Source organism: Manis javanica, chromosome 8, assembly GCF_040802235.1.
Source record: "Manis javanica isolate MJ-LG chromosome 8, MJ_LKY, whole genome shotgun sequence".
Taxonomy (NCBI): Eukaryota; Metazoa; Chordata; class Mammalia; order Pholidota; family Manidae; genus Manis; species Manis javanica.
Window position 1 is genome coordinate 32,726,108 of NC_133163.1, and position 19,281 is coordinate 32,745,388.

General features: G+C 38.9%; 1 protein-coding gene across 6 annotated transcripts in view; it reads right to left on the reverse strand.

Moving 5' to 3' along the window:
* Positions 1–19,281, reverse strand: part of RAD51B (RAD51 paralog B) — a 750,762-nt gene that overhangs the window by 435,938 nt on the left and 295,543 nt on the right. The gene's annotated exons all lie outside the window — the stretch shown is intronic.

Below are 19,281 nucleotides of genomic sequence, written 5' to 3' on the forward strand. Positions count from 1 at the left end.
ATTGTAGATTAATGATACCAAAATAAAAAAATTAAAATAATAAATAAATTAATTAAAAACTAAGACTTATTGAAAGTCTCCTATATCCTAGAAGCTTTCTCATATATGTTCTTAATGCTAACAACAAATCTGTGTGGTAGTTATTACTAGCTCATTTTTACAAGAAATTGAGGATCATAGCGATTAAGTAATCAACCTAAAGGTACACATCAGGAAATGGTGGGGTCAACATTAAGCCCTAGTTTGTCTGATTCTAAGTTCTTTACACTATATCCTTGCTATCTTGGTATTTGCACATATCTCAAGAGACACCTCTTAGATGGCCCCAAAGGTGACTGTCCCATGTCTCACCTCTCTAGATGCAGTCACAGAGAGTCAAAAGCCCCATAAAATCTCTAAGAAACTGAGGCAAATGCCTCAAAGTTCTCCCTAGGAGTGACCTCTTAGAACATGCTTGGGAAAGGTACCTTAGTGCTCATCTCGGCAGTGGATGTTTCTTCCAGTTTCTGGCAGGTGATGAGAAGATTAACATCTCTCTAGCTCTCTTTTGCTATATGAGCACCACATGCACACTCATGCATGCACACACAATTTAACCACCTGCACTTTGATTCAGGTCACGCATAATCAGAAATGGGCATCTATCAAGAGGACATATGAAAAAGAATCCAAATTGAATGGAATATTTCAAAATTTACAAAACTTACATACTTCCTGCTCAAGCAAATCTGCTGCCCTCAACTCGGCAAACACATTTGTCTGTAATATGTTTAATCATTTTACTTGGAGATAAAGAGAAAGCCAACTGCTGATTTGAACTAGTGGGCAACAGACTGAAATGCTCACAGCAGTCAAAATTGGAAAAAGTAAATCACAGACTTACTTAATTTAGCTTTGGAAAATTTTTTCTTAAAGGGGAACTCCTAAATGGAAGCCACAAGATGGCCTGAATAATGGCAGTGGTTTAAGGGGGGCCGATATTCCATGGGAACACAGGGACTACACCACAGACATGAGGGCTTCTCAAGTACCTTTTCACTGCACACACTGTATCATCACGGCAAAACACCTCATGCTCTAGGGCTTGAAAATCTTAATCTGTAATGCACACATAATTATATTCTTTAGAACGGTATTGGAGCTAAATGAGAAAAATTAAATAAGCACACTGGATAAAGCCAATTGTACTTATTAGCCATATAAGATTGGAGAACAGGCTGCCTGACTTTTACTCAGAGTTTTTCCAGTGACTCACTGTATAATTCTGAGGACACAGCCCTTTGATCTTTAGTTCCTTAGCCCATAACCAGCTTTAAATTGTGCCCTCCCCCAAACCTTTTGGAGGCACCCTCTCCAGCTTCTTTTGCCTTCGATGAAAGGATCTACAGATGTGGAAAATTGTTGTTTGGTGATTTCCTACATCCCCTTTTCTAGTATTTCAGCTGTTCTCCTTTTACATCCAAGGGACACTGTGGAGAAATCAGTGCTGTGCACAGTTGAAGCCACAGGCTTAAAATTTCACTGTTGGAGGGGCAGGCTGAGAAGGAACAAGTCTGGCTTTAACACCACAAATATCTCCAATTACCAAATGTGGGCAGAAAGAATACAAAAAATAAGAAGAGATAGGAAGGCCCTTGGTATTCTTCAAAGCTTTCCCTTTGGGATGAAAGTTCTTTGAGGCTTCCAAGGCAGAAAGCCCGGGCAGCCTGCACACCTGGAGTGCATTAGTGGGCCCTGGACTCGAGGTGAAACAGGCTGAATTTCATCTAGATGCTTCCCACAATCCATTCTCATAAAAGCTCACAGTAATTTACCAGCTTAGGAACATGGCATGGTGCTCATGGAGCGCTGAACCCTAGGATTACCTTCCAGAGTCACTGATAAATCCCACTGCTCATCTATGTAAACACACTTTCATCTTGATTACCTTTTAGCCCAAGGAGAGTTTCATTTTGTTTGCCATGGCACAGGGTCAAAACCAAAACCCACCCTCAAATCATTCTCAGATCTCTCCTGAGAAGCCTCTCAGAGAGCATCCAAAGGTTGATGTAACTAAAGAGTGAGTTTTCACATTAGGCTATGTACTCATCTAAATACAAAACACTAGTGCCTCTCCTATTTGCTTCCTTTTCCTCACCTGCCTCAGGGAGGTGATGACAGCTTGTCTTGCCAATTCCCCATTTTATTGCCTCCAACCTGTATAAAGAGGAAGTCTTGCTGTAGTCACCAGTATGGCTGCCCTTGCACAGAAAAACCCTTTGTCTTCCCAAATTTCCACATCCCTTTTCTGTACCACTTGGAGTATCACTCAGCATAAGGCTCACCAGTCACCATGACGGCTGTATTCTATGCATCCGCTCCCTAATGTGTCTCTCCCCACTCCCATCTACTTAGGGAAGAAGAGTGTGAGGCCGTAGGCTCTGGAGCCAGACATTCTGGTCTTGCATTCTGGCTCTGCAATTCACCACCTGTATGACCTTGAAAAGTTACAGAGCCTCTCTTTGCCTCAGTTTTCTTATTTAAAATTGGGTATAATGATGGTAGTTATTTCACAGAGTTGTTGTAGGGATTAAATATATGATCTTAGAACAGAGCCTGAAATACTGTGAAGCACTCGATACGTGATGATGCCTTCATTATCCAGGTCAAGTACTTTCCTTTGAAAGAGTGTGCCTCTCACTGGCCCTCTCTGGCAATGCAACTCCCTCATCTATCAGTGGGCAGTATGACCTACTCCCAAACCACAAGTAGCTAGGGCAAACAGAGGCATTTATAAGCATGCTATAGAATAAACAAGTTTGGGCAAAATGAAGATGAATGAAATGGAGCTCTCAAAACACTCTGTATTCTATCAAGCTAAAAGCTCTAAAAATGTAGGCTATGGTTCAGCATCTACTCAAAGTTGGGGTGTTTTTAAGGTGACAGGTGATGAAACTTCTTTCCTTGACTGTTAGGGTGACTAGTTGAGTTAGGCAATGCTTTAGCATATATATGTTGTTTTAAAATTGAGAAATTGTTGGTGCCATAGACCAAGCTCTAGTCACAGAATGCCAGGTAGGAATAAAGGGTGGAATGTGGAGCACACCTCACCCCCAACATACTCATAAATATCTACTTTCTACTGTTTGCACAGGAACCAGTTGTCTTGAACACCTCAAGACCTGGAAGTGGCCGGAGTCCCAGCATTTGTGGCTTCTTCTAAGCCATTTGTATCTCCAGCATGATATTGGGCAAAACACTCTTATGTTGTGAAGGATGTACTGTCTGTTCACCCATGTCATAGACTAACTCTAACACATGAGCTCTATTGTGGTATTACCCTCAACAGATACAATAATAATGTAGCATAACATTTTGTAAGTTGTTCACCTCTCTAAATTATGTTATTACTAGAGATGTTCTTTGAAAAAAATACTCCATGTCCCATATAAATAGTATTAATTTCTATGTACAATGACATAAGAAAAGTGGTGAAGCATTGCTCTAAAATAATTATCAGAATGAAATCTACTATTCAATATATTTCAAACATTTCCTGAGAACCTAGTAAGTACAAGTCATGTGATACTATGCCTTTATTCTATACTTTGATTTCCTATCTTTACATCAGAGATAAAATAAATACATTTGTCCCAGAGGATTGGCCTGAAGGCAGTTACAGCTGTAAGTGCTTTAAACTTTTTAGATAAAGAAAAAAATGAATTCAAATATCTATTCTAATTTGCTGCATGGAATGTCTTATTCCCAAACAGGTTCATGCCAAAAAAGAAAAAAGAAAAGATAACAGAGCCTCATCCTAAAAACAAAGCCTGAAATACAGAGATTACATATATGAAGAATGTCTACCACATTCTAGGGTAACAAGGAAATCACATACCAATAAACAGTAATTTAACTGTAAAAGGGATGCTAACACATATTAGAAACAGCTCCTTTATCTTCAAAGGAAAAATATTAATGAAGGAAGAAAGGGTTTTAGAGTACTTTGCAGGAAGGTGGCATTGAATCTCACCTGCTTCTATGTCAAAATGCCAATATAGAAACACACTCCCACAATTCTGCAACTGAACATTTGGCATTCTCCAAGATTCAGACGAGAGGCAACAGTTTCATCAACACATGTCTTTCAAAGTGTTTCCTATTTCAGCTTCTTCAGCAAAACTAAATATATTGCTCTGGTTCAGATCTCAAAGAATCCTGTCTTGAGTCTGCCTAAAAAAGTGGGGCAAGAGGAATTTTTTTTTTTTAAACAACTCCAACAATATCATTTGCCAGCCGTACAAAATAGGGGCAATGAAATGGGTGCCTTCATGTGGGGGTACTTTCATGGTGTTTCCCTGATAACTTCCTACCCTCTTGACCTGATATTCTGCCAATTTCTAATGTGCTAGCTATGGGCCACAACTGGGAAGAAGTCACAACCCTCTAGAGGCAGCCTAAAAACGCCTTTGTTGACTTGAAGGAATATGAGAAAATCAAAATGCCTGACCTTCAAAGTTTTAAACAAAGAAGGATTTGTGAAGGACTGAGACTGAACAGGCCCAGTTATGGGAATGAAGGAAGTGGTAATCAACTCTCCAATGCCAGCAGCTCATGTGGCTCTGGTCAAGTAGCCAAGGCCATTTCTCCATGCATGAGACTGGAGAGTAGAGGCATGGGGGACAATGACAGAAAAAAGAAAATATGCTCAGCACACTACAGAATGAAAAGTGGTATCTAACTAAACTAATGATATAGCATACAAAACAATTACAGTCACTCTCCCACAGCTTCAGAAAGAACATTTCAATTAGTTGGGTCACCAGGAAACAATTTTATACAGAATTTTGATAAATGGGTCCAAAGTTTAAAAGAAGCTACTTACTTATCTATTAATTCATTCTAGGTCTTTGCTCTGCAAAGAGATATGGGTTTCAGTTTATACTTGCTATCATCAAAACAACCGCCTCAGGGCAGGGAAGGAAAGTGAGAAAGGACCAAGATGCTAATTATTGCAAAATGAAGAAGGCAGCACAGTCACTAGCTCAATGTTAGAAAAAGGGCATTATGAATGAAAGCACTGCTGGGATGACCTGGTATCCTGCCAACCTGGATGTGCTGCCTCCTCCCAGGTAATGCCAAGGTCATGTGCACTGAGCTTTAAAGATACCTGAGTAGAAAAACATTGCCCCCGCAAAGCAACTTTCTTGTAAGTGTGCTCAGCACCTGGTCCTCTGTTCCTCTCACTAGCGGCTCAGTGATCAATGGACAGGACAGGGAAAAAGGTTAATCAAAGTTCAGAAGGTCTGAACCTCTTGGTCAGAAAGTTAAATTCTTTTAACCTTTGGAAGACTTTCTTGAAACAAATTTATTTATATATGTTGCCACGACCTTCAGATGACATTTTTTTAAGCTCATTTGCTTTTTATTTCCGTTTCTTCCTTTCTTCCTCTCCTTCCCCTACTTCTTCTCCCCTTCCTCCTCTCTCTTCCTCCTCCTTCTTCCTTCTCTCTCAAATCAGTTTAGAGGGGCTAAAAGAAGCTGCTTCGATGATAATGCCAAAATTAAAACAATGTTATGTATTTTCTCCTTATGAGTGGACTTGAGCTCTATCCTAGTAAAAGAAGAGATAATCACATGTGATTGACTGCATGTTTTTAAGGAAAAGTTCATTGAGGAAACCTGGTTAAACTTGAAAAGTAGATTTTGGTGGATGGGAGTGAGTAAAGACCCTGTAATGAGATCTTCCTGGTACTGGCCAGCAGCAAGGATCATCTAAAAAACAAGAACAGGATGTCGAAATGCTTTCACGTGTGGGCACACACACACAGAGGCACCAGCAGAGGCAGCTGCTGGTGGGCTGAATGCCTTTCTGGCACCTAAGAAAAGGTGGCACTTTTTAAAGTTTCCCTTTTTAAAAAGGGGAAACATCACTGAGTATGTTTGTGTATAGAACTGTGTGCTCTTTGCCCTTGGGAGTAGATGTGTCCATGTACTCTCAGTGGCATTCTAGAGTCTAGAAAAAAAACCTTTCACAGAAACAAGTCTTAATCCTAAATATTATCTTCTTTGGCCCATTCTCGTCATTACACTGTGGGGGAGAAAAAGCTCCTTTGCTCATTTTGTGATGTGCCTCATTTGTGGATGGCAACCGAGATGACAATACTATGCACAAAATGATTTAGAACAGATCTTTGGTTAAAAACAGAACTCAATCCTGGTGTAGTGCAATTGATTAATATGCTCTGGGTCCTTGAAATACATACTCTTGCTGTTAATTGAAACAATCCAGAAGCCTTCCCTGGTGGTTACCTGGGTGACACTGTTCAATTACCCTACCCTCTTTGGCTATACTACCATAACTATTTCAGGGTGGGTTACCATTAAATTCTCAGAATCAGGATGTTCATGGTCCAAAATTTACCTTTTTATATTTAAAATGGTGCTCAGAGGACTTCAGTATGAAACAGTAACACATTTACTGCAGAACATTTTTGCAATGTTCATCCTCTCTGGAGACCAAAGGGCTTCACTTTTTCATGCTTAGTCTACCGCAGAGTGATAGACATGGTGAGCCTCATTTTCCCCACTGAGAAATCATCCAAGAATGATTGAGCTACCTGAGGTGAAGTCAGTGGTAAAGCTACAAAGTGACATCTGAATTTTCTGATTCACTACTGCAGCCCTACATTTCATTATCTGATCTTTAGAAATGATGAAGGGGTTGAGAGTTTTTTGAGGACAGTGCTTCGGCTGAGCGTACAGGTTTTGGAATTAGACCTGGGGTTGAATCTCGGTTCCACTATTTACTCCTGTGGATCTTTGATAAGTGACTTAACCTCTTGTACCTCACTTTCCACCCATCCATGCAAGGCCCCAGAAAAGTAGATAGGTGTGAGTTGGTGTTTTCCAAGATGCATACCTAAGAGAGAACATGTGCCCTTTCCTCATCTTCTAGAGATATGTTGAGGATTAGGTACACTGGCAAGCAGACACATACTCTAAGAGCCCAGCTAATAGAACACAGCACCTAAATGGAGTCCCAGCTCAGCAAGAGGAGCCAGCCTGTTAGAGCACGCAACTGGCAATTTTCAAATGACTGTGGTAAGCAGGCGGCTATATCAGCTACCATGACACAAGGACAAGGGGAGGGAAAACAGGCAACACCTGGATGACAGATACTATGGATTCTTTGCAACTTTATAATAAGTGAATATATAATGGGAAAACACTAAGCTAAGCTACTGTCTTGGAAATGTCATATTTTACAGATGAGGACGTGGAAGCCCAGAATTCATACAATAAAAAGTAGCGAAAGATTTGAACCCAGGTCAGACCAATCTGTACATTCTCTACCAATACTCTGAATTTATTAGGAGCTGAGGAGCCAGTGTGTAAATGTTAATGGAGAACCTACCTTGGCCACCTGGAATTTAAACAGACCCCATAATTTCAAACTTAGACTTGGCTTGGTAACCACACAAGAACCCCGATCCTACTGGTGAGGCCCTGGCACACGTAGCATCTTGCCCCCACACTGACTTAGGCAGAAAAGCAACACAGAGTGAGTCACTGACAGATCATCCTACATAAGCCAGACTAGGTATTGCTTAGTTATTTTCCACCTAAAGACTATCTCCTGTCAGCTCTATTTGTGAGGTACAATGAGCTTGTCCCAAACACAGGTGGGAAGGCCATGGACAAGTGCACTACCAAGTTTTTGTAAGCCATGCCTACAGTGAATAAACTGGAAATTGTCAGTCCAATGCATTCATACTTAAATTAGTCTGCATGACTGATGAAACTCAAATACTGTGCCTCTTTGGTATGCTTCATTTCTATTTAAAACACCAGCTATCTTTAAGTCCAGCAAATGCACCTCGAATTTCCCTCATCACTGACAGCAAAGGGATGGAAAAGCAGTCTGAAGCTGCAAAGTTCCAGTGAGGAAAAAAAAAAATGTGGGGAAGAAATAAACGAAATGACAAAATATGCTAGACTGGTATATACAAAGATCACATATTTCAACTAAATCAGTTTATTGTTTTACTGCATTTTTAGTTGATCTTTCAAGGAAATCCTAATAACCAAGATTCAAACACAGCTGGAAAAAGGGAGAGGACATTCTGTTCTTTTCTCATGGGCAAATATTTTTACTATTTATACTAAATAAGTACTATTATTTACAAGGAGCATTAAATTAAAAACTAAGATGTGGACTATACTCCTGAACTCACCATCTATAACATTAAATTTTCTTGTGTAATGCAAGATTAATCAACATGAGATTTCAATTAACTCACTGAATCACTGCAACTTTTACTAAGTGGGCCATTTAAATTTGTAGATCTCTGAGGAGGTGACACTTTGTAAACAAAGATTTGAAGGGGTTGAGGGAGCTAGTTATATGTTCATCAGGGAGAAGAGCATCTTAGTCACTGATCTTGATCCAAGCCAATACCCCTGGCCTTGGCCCCACTGAATGGAATTTTACACATGCTTTCAGCTTTACTCCAGCATTGTTCTGCACTTCTAGTGCATTCTCTCCTATGCCCATATGCTTTATTTTTAAACAGCTTTCATTAAAGGGTTCAAATCACTGAATTTAAGTTGCTCTTATCTTAACCTGGGGCCACTGAGGCTTACCAAAATTATATCCCTGTCTTACTCAAAATGATGTTTTTTCTCTCTCCCTTTGTTGTTCTTTTTTCCCCTGACTATCCTGGACACTACAAACTACCAAAGGAGAATTTCCTGGCTCCTCCACTGGAGTCTAAACATGCAGAGTATTAACTAGTATGTGCAGAATAAGAACAGAGAGCAAAGCATGTAAAGGTCATTAGAGAGAGAAAATTACAGGCAACTGCTAATCATGTATACAGTCAATGCTAAACTGGAAACATGATGAAATAATCTAAGACTTGGGCTAGTCAGTGCCATAGCTACAAAGATGCCCTGCAGAGTAAGTTTCGAGTGGTGAGGTTTCAGTGGCTAGAACTTTTCCTGTCATGGGCCAATATGTGGCCACAGATGTCAATACAATGACCTATGTTGGAGTGTTTTGTATATTTTACATCTTAAGACTTCACTCTTTCACTGCTATGCATTCTTCCTTGAGTAAATATTTGCCTCTGCAGTCTAGTGGTTACAGCCCAAGGAAGGAAGTCAGAAAACATGGATACTAATACCCATTGTGCTGCCACTCTTCACCATGACAATGTGAAAGACATTTCTTCTCTAAGTTCCCTCTACTGAGGAACTGAGACAGTCTTTGCTCCTGGACCAAGTACTGGAGACCTTTACACAAAATTACTCACATGCCATGTGATTCTTACCCCACAGAAGGTACCTAGACCCCTGAAATCTAAATCAATGAGTAACCACTCTGTTCTTGTCATCTCTGAGATTCTGATTAGGACTTCCTGTTCACGTAAGGAAAATCTGCAGCCCAAAGGTTATTTCCTAGTTAGGTCCCACTGTTCCTACTGACTGTCTTGAGAGAACCAAGTCTTGGTTCTAAGGTTAGCTGCTCCCACAGACAGCATTGCAAAATGGCCATCAGCTCTTTGCAAAAAATACAGAGGATATAATTCTATCTCAAAGTCTGACGTAGGCTTCAGTGGCAACAGATCAAACACAAAATTTTATTAACTACAAATGACTCAAGCCAGTCCTTCTTGGCTTTATAAATATGAAACAAAAATATGCCTCAGTGAGTTAGACACTGAGCTAAGTATGTAAGAGCATACACCCATCTGAATTCTGCCACTGACTTGCTGTGGAACTTTTGGCATGTTAAAACTTCCCTGAGTTCAACCTCCTCATCTGTAAAAATTTTTTTAATGATATTTTACTAACTGGGTTTTCACAAGCAATAAACTTAAAAATGCCTTTGAAAAATGCAAATGCCTTGAGCTGTATAATCAGTCACATCATCTTCACAATAAAACAAAGGCCCAACTCCTTGTGATCCAGGTGTCCCTACACTCAATAATAAGAGACCTTGGAGATTTGGCTCAGAAATGAGTAAACAGACTACAATACAGGAAAGACAAGCTAAGGGGGAGGGAGGCCCATGCAGGTTAATGATCCACAGGATTAAGTGTCTTATTTCTTTTCAATAACATGGGCTTGACTAGCTGGAAACATAGCCAGTCAAGCACAAAAAGCCATCAGCGGTTACAAGGAAATAATTGAATGGGAAAGGAACCATGGTTCAGGTCACATCATTTTAATTCCCTTAAATTCTTCCTTTAAGGGGCTTTCTTCACTTGAAATTTGGGAGATATCAGTTCAATCTGGATACGTGAAGATTCAATTATTTTTCTTACCTTTACAACCTCCTTATTGTATAAATGAGCCCCCATAAGCTTATGGATTCTTGTGGACAAGTTTGGCACTAGTTCTCAATCCTGTTCTTAGAAGCTTGCTATGTGACTTAGACAAGACTCTCAATCTAGCTAAGCTTCTTATTCCCCCAAATTAGAATACAGGAATTATGAGTTTGGCCCTGGCTATTGAAGGCACAAGCACATTAGCACCTGACTCTCCTTGCCTTAAGTAATATGTTTGTACTTTGCAATGTGAACAGAGGTCAAGTCATAAGAACAGGACAAATACACATGTAACAGGTTAAGAATGTAATGACAGAAAAGCATACAGGATCCACATCCTCCTCTCAACTGATGAAGCATTTCCTTACCCCTTCTAAATGAGAACTGGACAATTAGGAGAAGGGAAGGTACAAAGTGGAATTGGAGGAGGCACTGTTCAACTGAAGACCAAACAAAGTATAATGGAAAGAAGCTTATTAAAGTAAGCTGGTAGATACACAAATTCAAAGGGGAATATGATACAGAGGTGTTAAAGTTTTAAATATTTTCATCAGTCTAAAACAAGAATATGATGAGTAAGATGAAATATGATGAAAAAGATGAAAGATAATCAGTGCCTAAAACACTGTTTTTTCTTTACAAAATAATAAACTATAAATTCCTGGTGATCAGGACTATATAGTGTTTAATCCTTTTCTCCAGATAAGATTCTTCTTCAGAAATGTCTTATTTCTTTCATTGTCAGGCTCTAGAGCTACAAATAAGAGGAAATGATGATGGACCAAATAAGGCAGAACCTCTTCAAGAAAAAGAGAACCTCTTAAATAAATACATGAATGCAGTCAGGCTGAGGACCTATCTTATCCACCTGTCCACGCAGAAAAGCAAGCAACTTCAGCTCTTTGCTGGGGGTGCAGGAGGAAGCTAATCTGTACGTTGACTTAAAGTCTCCCTGGGCAGGCGGGGCTTCCCCTTTCAGTGATTCTTGCTGAAAATTCACTTCATTCCACCTGAAGGTTAAGACCAAGACATAAAAGTTTTTTTTTTTTCAACTTTGGCCTAAAATTCAATGAAAGCATTACTCTCTGAACATTTTTTCTTTTACATAAACCTATGAGCATAAAAGGATTTATAGCCTTTCCAAAATACAGCTTTCTGTCTACCATTGTGAAAAACAGACACAAGCTAAATGTCCAACATCTAGAAGAAGAGTTATGGAAATTATGTTACAATCATGGGATAAACTATTATCATGCTGCCATTAGAATTCTGTTTACAATAAAGTTTTTAATAGGGTGAGAAAATGCTCATGATAAAATGGCAAGTAAAAAATACAGTGTAATAATTACACATAAAATATGAGCTAAACTATGTAAAAATTCAGTTATATAAAACTAGAAGAAATATAACAAAATGTTATTAACAGTAGGTATTTCAGGGTTGGGTTTTAGATTTTTTTTTAATAACAGCCATATTGAAATATAATTTACATACCATACAAGTCACCCACTGAAAAAATTTCAGTGTTTTTTAATATATTTGCTGAGTTGTACAACCATTATCACAATCAATTGTAGAACATTTTCATCACTTCAAAAAGAAAGTGCTATTATCCATACGCTCCCTCTACCCCTATCCCTAAGCAATTGCTAATCTAATTTATGTCTCTATAGATTTCTCTGTTCTGGTCATATCATATGAATGGATTCATATAATGTGCGGTCTTTTGTGAATAGGTCCTTTCACTTAACATAATGTTTTTGAGGTTCATCCACATTGTAACATTTATCAGTACTTCATTTCTTTTTATTCTCAAATAAATAATATTCCATTGTATGGGCATGCCATGTTTTGTTTATTCATTTATCCATTGATAGATATTTAAATTGTTTGTACTTTTTCAACATTATGAACAGTTGTGTACAACTGACTTTCAATTATCTCAAGCATATACCTAGAAACAGACTGGTGATTTTTAAACATTGTTGTTCCCCCAATTTTCTACTAGGTACATATAATACTTTTATTATTAAAGAAAAATGGTAACAAAAAGATAACCTTTTGATTTTCATTCTCCAGTGTACCAGTACTTCCCCTGCCAAATCTCTTATTCTCTCTTAAACCCAAGCCAGACGTTTTACAGTTAATTAACTACAATGTTTTTTAATGAATGCTTGCTCTGACTTGGACCCTGTACTACACAAATTAGAGGATATGAAAGAAACAGGAAATGAGGTCTTTGCTTTCAAGAAAGGGATGCTGCTAAACTGTACTGACAGTGCTTGGGAGGGAAAACCAACATTAACCTAGCAAATAGAGGAATATAATATACCATATTCAAGTGGGGTAGGTTCCATGCTGCACTGGAGAGTGAACCATTTTATCACTTAACATAAAACCAAAGAGTTCCCTCATGTGCCTATGCTCTAACCAAGAAGTCAGAAAACTGAATATGACAACCATTACAACCCTTGTAAGAAAGGTATTTTCCTAATGAAGAACCTAATGTGGGGAGATGATTAAAAGGTCTTTCTACCACAGCTGAGATTCCACAGAGTAGTACTATATGTACTGCACACATACAGACAAATGACTTGCCTGCATCTAGAAAAGGCTGTGTTGGCAGGACAATGCAACAAGTGGAGGAATGGCATGGCACTGCTGTAAGGCAAAGCCCATCTAAGGCCACCAGTTCGAAATGCACTCATCATAACTAACTGCAAGAAAAACTGGCCCTTGTGTGACTGTGTCTCACTGCCTCTCAGACCCCCAAGCCAAGAGGATTCAGCAATAGTCACAAAGAGAGCTGTTAGTGACACAAGGTATCACACTGAGAGAGGGGATCAACTCTTAAATGTAATATGCTATTTAAAAGTTATGAAAAATAATATAAGAAACACCCACATACTCGACCTAAAATTTAAAACATTGATGAGGTATATTTTAAGGAACAGGTGAATAAAAAAATCAAATCATGCAAAATTGATGACTAATAATAGAATTAAAAAGTTACAACAATCAACAAGGGTAAAATGATTTGGGAGCAGAAATTTCGAATCAGGCACTAAATAAACAAACAAAAAATGAAACCAGACTACTTCGGGGTAATATAACATGTCCCAAATATGACTGGCCTGGGTCCTTCCTTGCCCTCCTACACTTCAACCTCCTCTGAAACCATGCTTCTCCCAGGGTACCAAATGAAACATTGTTAGAAGAATGAAGAAATCAGATTAAAAAGAACAGAGACCCAAATTCACTGAGCTTCCTATGCATTCTGGAATCACTGGGGAGCAGGGGCTATGTAAACTACTGCTACAGTGGTTAAGAAAATAACAGCTAGAATAATCCCTCCTGAAACCTGAAACAGGAGAGCGCCAGGAGTGAAATGCTTTGGTGGAGGTATGCCCATGTCCCAGGACTGGAACAAAAGAGGGTTTAAAGGCAAGTCTGAAATGTACTTGCTGCACATGACCTGCCTTGCTAAGCCTGGTTCTTGTCATGGCTATTATGCCCTCAAATGCATGAACATCATGTGCACATGGAAAGAAAAAAACTTGTTTTAGTAGTAATTGCACATCAATACGAAAGTCCTATTATTTCTATTAAGTTAATTAACCTATTTTTGAAAAGTATACAAAATAGGTCACTTAAGTGGGTGTGACCTTGCCCAGTGAACTATGCTTTTAAACTGTCTCCAACTATTAAGATTTATAGACACCTTTATCACCATCTTCGTTTGAAAAGGCTGGCTGAGTGAAAGGCATGCAGCACCAGGCAAAAACAGCTTTGGTCTCTATCAATCAGCCTATTATAACTTAATGATATTTAGATGATGTGATTAGATTTTCAAATTGAATGTTGTTTAATCTAAATTCCAGAGTGCTTGTGTAATCATGCCATATTTTTAAGGCTCAGGGAAACAATCTGAAGGACAGAATTTGTACTTGAGTTCTATAAAAATAAGATTCTAGATTGCTAAGGAAGAGAACTACCTTACCACGTATACTTACGTGGGCAAAAAGTGCTTCTAAATTATCATCGCCACCATCATCAAAAGCATAAAAGGCCTTTGCAGAACTAAGCACTGTGATGGGCAACATGTAAAAGTTTTGTCTTGTATTTTGGTCCTGATTAGATGGCATACAATTCTAGTGGTCCATTTCTATTAAATTTAATAACATTCCATTTAAAAAGTGATAATATCCTTTCAAGCCTCTTTCCATCTGAGGGTCTCTGATTCCATCACCACGTGTCCCACCCAAGGAGTGATACTTGTATGACAATAATATCTAGTTATTATGGGGGCGGCATTTCCAAGCTCTCACATTCTAATGAAACAATTTCACAGCCAGAGAGATGCAGATCCCAAAAAGAACGGCAAACCCCCAGGCATGATAACTTCTCGGAAACTATGATCCTCAACATTATACATATGAAGTCTTTCCTATGTTGAGACCTTGACTAAAAAACAGTAAACTGTGTCAAAGTCACAGAGCAGCAGTCCAGTCTCATTCATTTTTAAAACACCGCTAGTGATCTACCACCAGTGATCTTACTAAGACTCAAACTGTCTTAAATTAATGAACGAATATGTGGAAGCTGGCTCTTTAACACCTCCAGAAGAAAGTCTAGGCTTCTTAATGGTGTCTTTGAAGCTTTAGACTCTGTCCCTACCTTTATTTGCCCTCTAACACAGCTCTTCATGTATGCTTCACTCTAGAGAAAGTGAATTATTGGCTATTATCCGTTCACTCTGTTTTTTTCCTCCAACTTTATGTTTTTACTTGCATTATTCCTTTTGCAGAAAGGCTTCCTCACCTTGTATTCAAATCTTACCCATATTTTATTAGCTTAGACATGACATCCTACACATACTTCAGAGGTTTATTCCTTGGAGAAATGGATCTAAACAAGTTCTGGACTCAAAGACAGAGTGTGGGCCTAGGGAGGTACTGAACAGAACTGAACTGAATCAAACTGAAACGGGAGATTAAGTAAAAGTCTACATGCTGTCCCGGGTTCTAGATGCTTTCTTCCCTCAGCTCCCTAAACTCTGGCAACCAGCTGTTTAACCCTCAAAAAGAAATTGGAAGGTTCTTCTTTGGACAACTATTCTGGTTCTGGGGGATATTACAGATATGATTTTCAATATTCAACATCTTATACTTTGATAAGATCTGGATGATTATCAATATAATGACATTAGAAACTTCTCTGTACCTTTTATTAAGGTTAAGTTAAAATGCAGTTTTAGCAAAGAAGTATTGAATGAAGAAAGAAAACTTCAGTATATGTGTACTAAGATAGTAGTGTTCACCCTGTCGCATCTAACCAAATCCAGACTTCCCCAGGCTTTCCCCTGTCTCCAAAATTTATCCTCCATCTTCTCTCTATATTCTATTTCTTCTTCCCAATATTGAAATTACGATTCTTATTTCCTCACAATTCTCCTCTCAGAATGGGTAGATTAAGGTAGCATGGAAAAAGTGATCTATTTGACTACTTATAAGCTAAGGTATTTAACTGCTGATGAATTTGTGTCCCCTTCTAAAGCAAGAGGCTAAGGAAAAGGGGATGCTGGAGTCAGTGCACCCAGGCTGAAGTCCCAGCTCCACCAAATAAATGGAATGACCTCAGGCAGATCAGAGAATTGCTTTGAAGTTATATTTCTTCATCTCTAAAGTATATTTGGTAAAAAAAAAAAAAAAATCTCTCTTGTAAGGTTGTTTTCAAAATTAAGGTAATGATTATGGAAGAACTTTGTAATTATAAAGTTCTAAAGAGGGCAGGGAGTGTAAGCGGAATATCAGAACCCTAAGAAATGAGTCTTCATGGTAAAATCAAAATGTATGAAATTTATGGGTAGGGATTATAGGAGCATTTTTGTTGGTCCTTCCATCATATCAGTTAAGTAAAGACTTAGTATACCTACCAAATCTTAAATCTGGGTATTTTTTAAGGTCACTTCCATGCAACACTGAAAAGGGCATAAAATTTGAGCAGGGAGATATGGTCATAGGACTTTACTTCATCCATCCATCCAATCAATCAACTAAGTCCTACCTCCATGCCAACCACTGAGCTGGACATGGAAACACAAAGATGAACAAGATACAATCCTTCAAGTGACCTAGTAGGAAGAGACGATATATACAAAATAAGCATCCGAAGTTTCACAGGAACTATGTAAGAAGTATACATAAGGTATGATGGGATATAAGGAAGGAGTCCTTTTATGACTCATTTAAGTCATAAAAGACATCATGCTGGAATTGGGATTTAAAAATAAGTAAGTGTTTGCAATCAAAGAGGTAAACAGAAAGATTGTAGAGTGTTCAACAACACAGATGTTAAAGCACACACAAACTTTCAGTGTGGCTACAACATAGATCAGAAGGGTCTTCAAAGCCAGAAACAGGGTAAAGATTGTTAAGACTTCAATAATCACTTTGAGGAGTTTAAATCCTGTCTGTAGAACACAAGAGGCCACTAACAATTTTTTAAATGAGAAAGTAACACGCTATGATTTGCATTTGGGGAAGGTTAATCTGGAAAGGGTATGAGAATAGACTGCAATCAGCTAAGTCTGGTTGTGGAAGACAACTGCAGTTACCCAGTGACAGAGAGGAATTTAATTAAGACAGTAACATGAGGATGGAAAGAAAGGGCATAGAATATTAAGATAACTGAATCTATACACTTTGAAGGGAAGGGCTGAGAGTTTTCTGGCTTGAAAGATAGGTGATTCCATTCACAGAGACAGGAAACTCAGCAGCAGTATATTTTAAATTAGGTATGTGTTGAGCTAGAAATTACTATACACCATCCAGGTAGAGAAGTTGTTTACTTACTTGAATTTACGGATCTAGAACTTTTTCTTAATCAGGAAAAAGACCTAGGGTAGTAACATAGATTTGAGAATCACTAATAGATTGGGGATAATTGGAATTATGGATTCAGCAACACTTTTCTAACACTCTTTCTATGACTACCTTACCTAGCCTATGCCAGAAACCAGGTGAAGACCGTCAGGACCAGAACACTTAGTCTGCTCAGTTCATTTACAATCAAGAGCACTCTGAAGATGAAACTTGATTTACAGCTAAAAACATGATTGAACTGAAGAGTTGGTAAAGCTAACAAAATAACTCCTTCTGAAAGCCATCCCGTGGATTTTACTGTACTCTGGGTCTAATTAAAAGAGAAAAACATTAAATATGGTAAATGATTGTTAAATGCAAGACTAGTAAATATAATATGAAAAAGGTTTACTCCAAAGACTATTCTGAACTGTATACATAATAATATTTCTATCTACTGGTTATAGCACCTTTCATCCTTCAGACAATAAAAATTTTATAATTTCTCTCTAGTTTTAACAACATGCCTGTCAGGTAGGCAAATAGACTAAGACTTTTGTCTTAACAGTGTAGCTGAAGAAACTAAACCATAAAAAGTAGAAATGATGTGCCTGTGGTCTCCCAGTAGATCATTCCTGTGAGGCTGGAATCAGAACACAGATATCCACTTGTGGGTAAAATGAGAGTTCCTGTGGCCAGGATTCTCACCTGGCCCTGGTTGACTAGCTCACTGCACACCTACAGGCAATACATGGCTGATGACTCTATAAAAAGAGCTCCACCCAGTGCTCAGCGTGCAACATGGTGGCAGGGCTGCAAGGCTGCAGGAGAGCAGAGCAGAGGCTGGAGTGGTGGCAGTGCCGAAGACAGAGGCCCAGAGTACGGCTGTGAGGGATGACTGTGCAGAGAGGCCCAGAGGACGGCTATTCAGAAGGATATTCAAAGCCAGAAACAGGGTAAGAGGCCCAGTGCAGGATGGCTGTTGGGACAGAGGAGCCCAGAGGCAGAGACTGGCTTGCTGCAAGCAGACTCGCTCTGAGTGAACGGGATTTTAGTGACTGACCTGCCACCTGGAAGTAAAGTTGGGTATAACCCTTTGACCCCAAGAACGTTTTGCTGTCATTTTCTTTGGTCACACTGAATCCATAGTGAACTTGCCCGGGGCTGAAACCCATTGGCAAGACACCACCTCCTGGTCTTCACTCCACACTTTCATCATCATCACTCACATTTAGGATGTTGCTGCTGGGTACCTGGCACTACATTCATGGCACTGTGCCAGGTCATCCTCTTACAGAACAAGATATTAATACAAAGATTTTTGGAGGGATGGAGGCAGAGGTGTGAGCAGAGAATTTTCTCTAAATCCTTTTAGCTATTTCTTTCATGTGCCATGTTTATCAAATTAAGTGGATTATTACATAGCATGCAAAACTAAAAAGAATGTTACAGAGTACTTGGAACCACAAGTATAAAGCCAAAGCAGAGACATATCTTGGTAAAGGCAGCTGTTTTCGATTATTACTGAAAAAACAAAGTTTACTGAGGTAGAAAAGATTATGCAGAGAGCTGGCTTGAGACTTGGGGCCCTATACCACCAGGTCACCAGGACAAACCTAGTCTAGTCTGGTGTGACTGTAAGTCACTTGGTATAATAGTGCTCTGTTGGCTGGTGTGAAACAGCTGATCTATTTCATGCCAGTTTTCACAGGACAAGGATCTACACTGTAAAATAAATAGCACTTCTGACCCTAATATGACTCTTTGCCCAAGAAAAAAATCTGAATGAATAAAGTCTGAATTTCCGCCTACCTACCCTTCTCTCCACCATAAAAGCTGACCTCGTTTCAGTGCTCCATCCAAATCAGTAACCCCTAGATGGTTGTTATCTCTGTCTGGCCAAGTCTGCATGCCACTGTGCACTTATTTTCCTTCTCAGATAAACCACAGAGGTTTCTAGGCTTACACACAACATTAACTGGTGCAAAGTTTCCAACGCGTTATTAATGGGACAAAATAATAAATTTCATTTTAAACTGATTTTCAAATCTCCTGACAGAAGACATCTGAAAGTACTTAAGAAACACACTATATCCCTAGTGGCT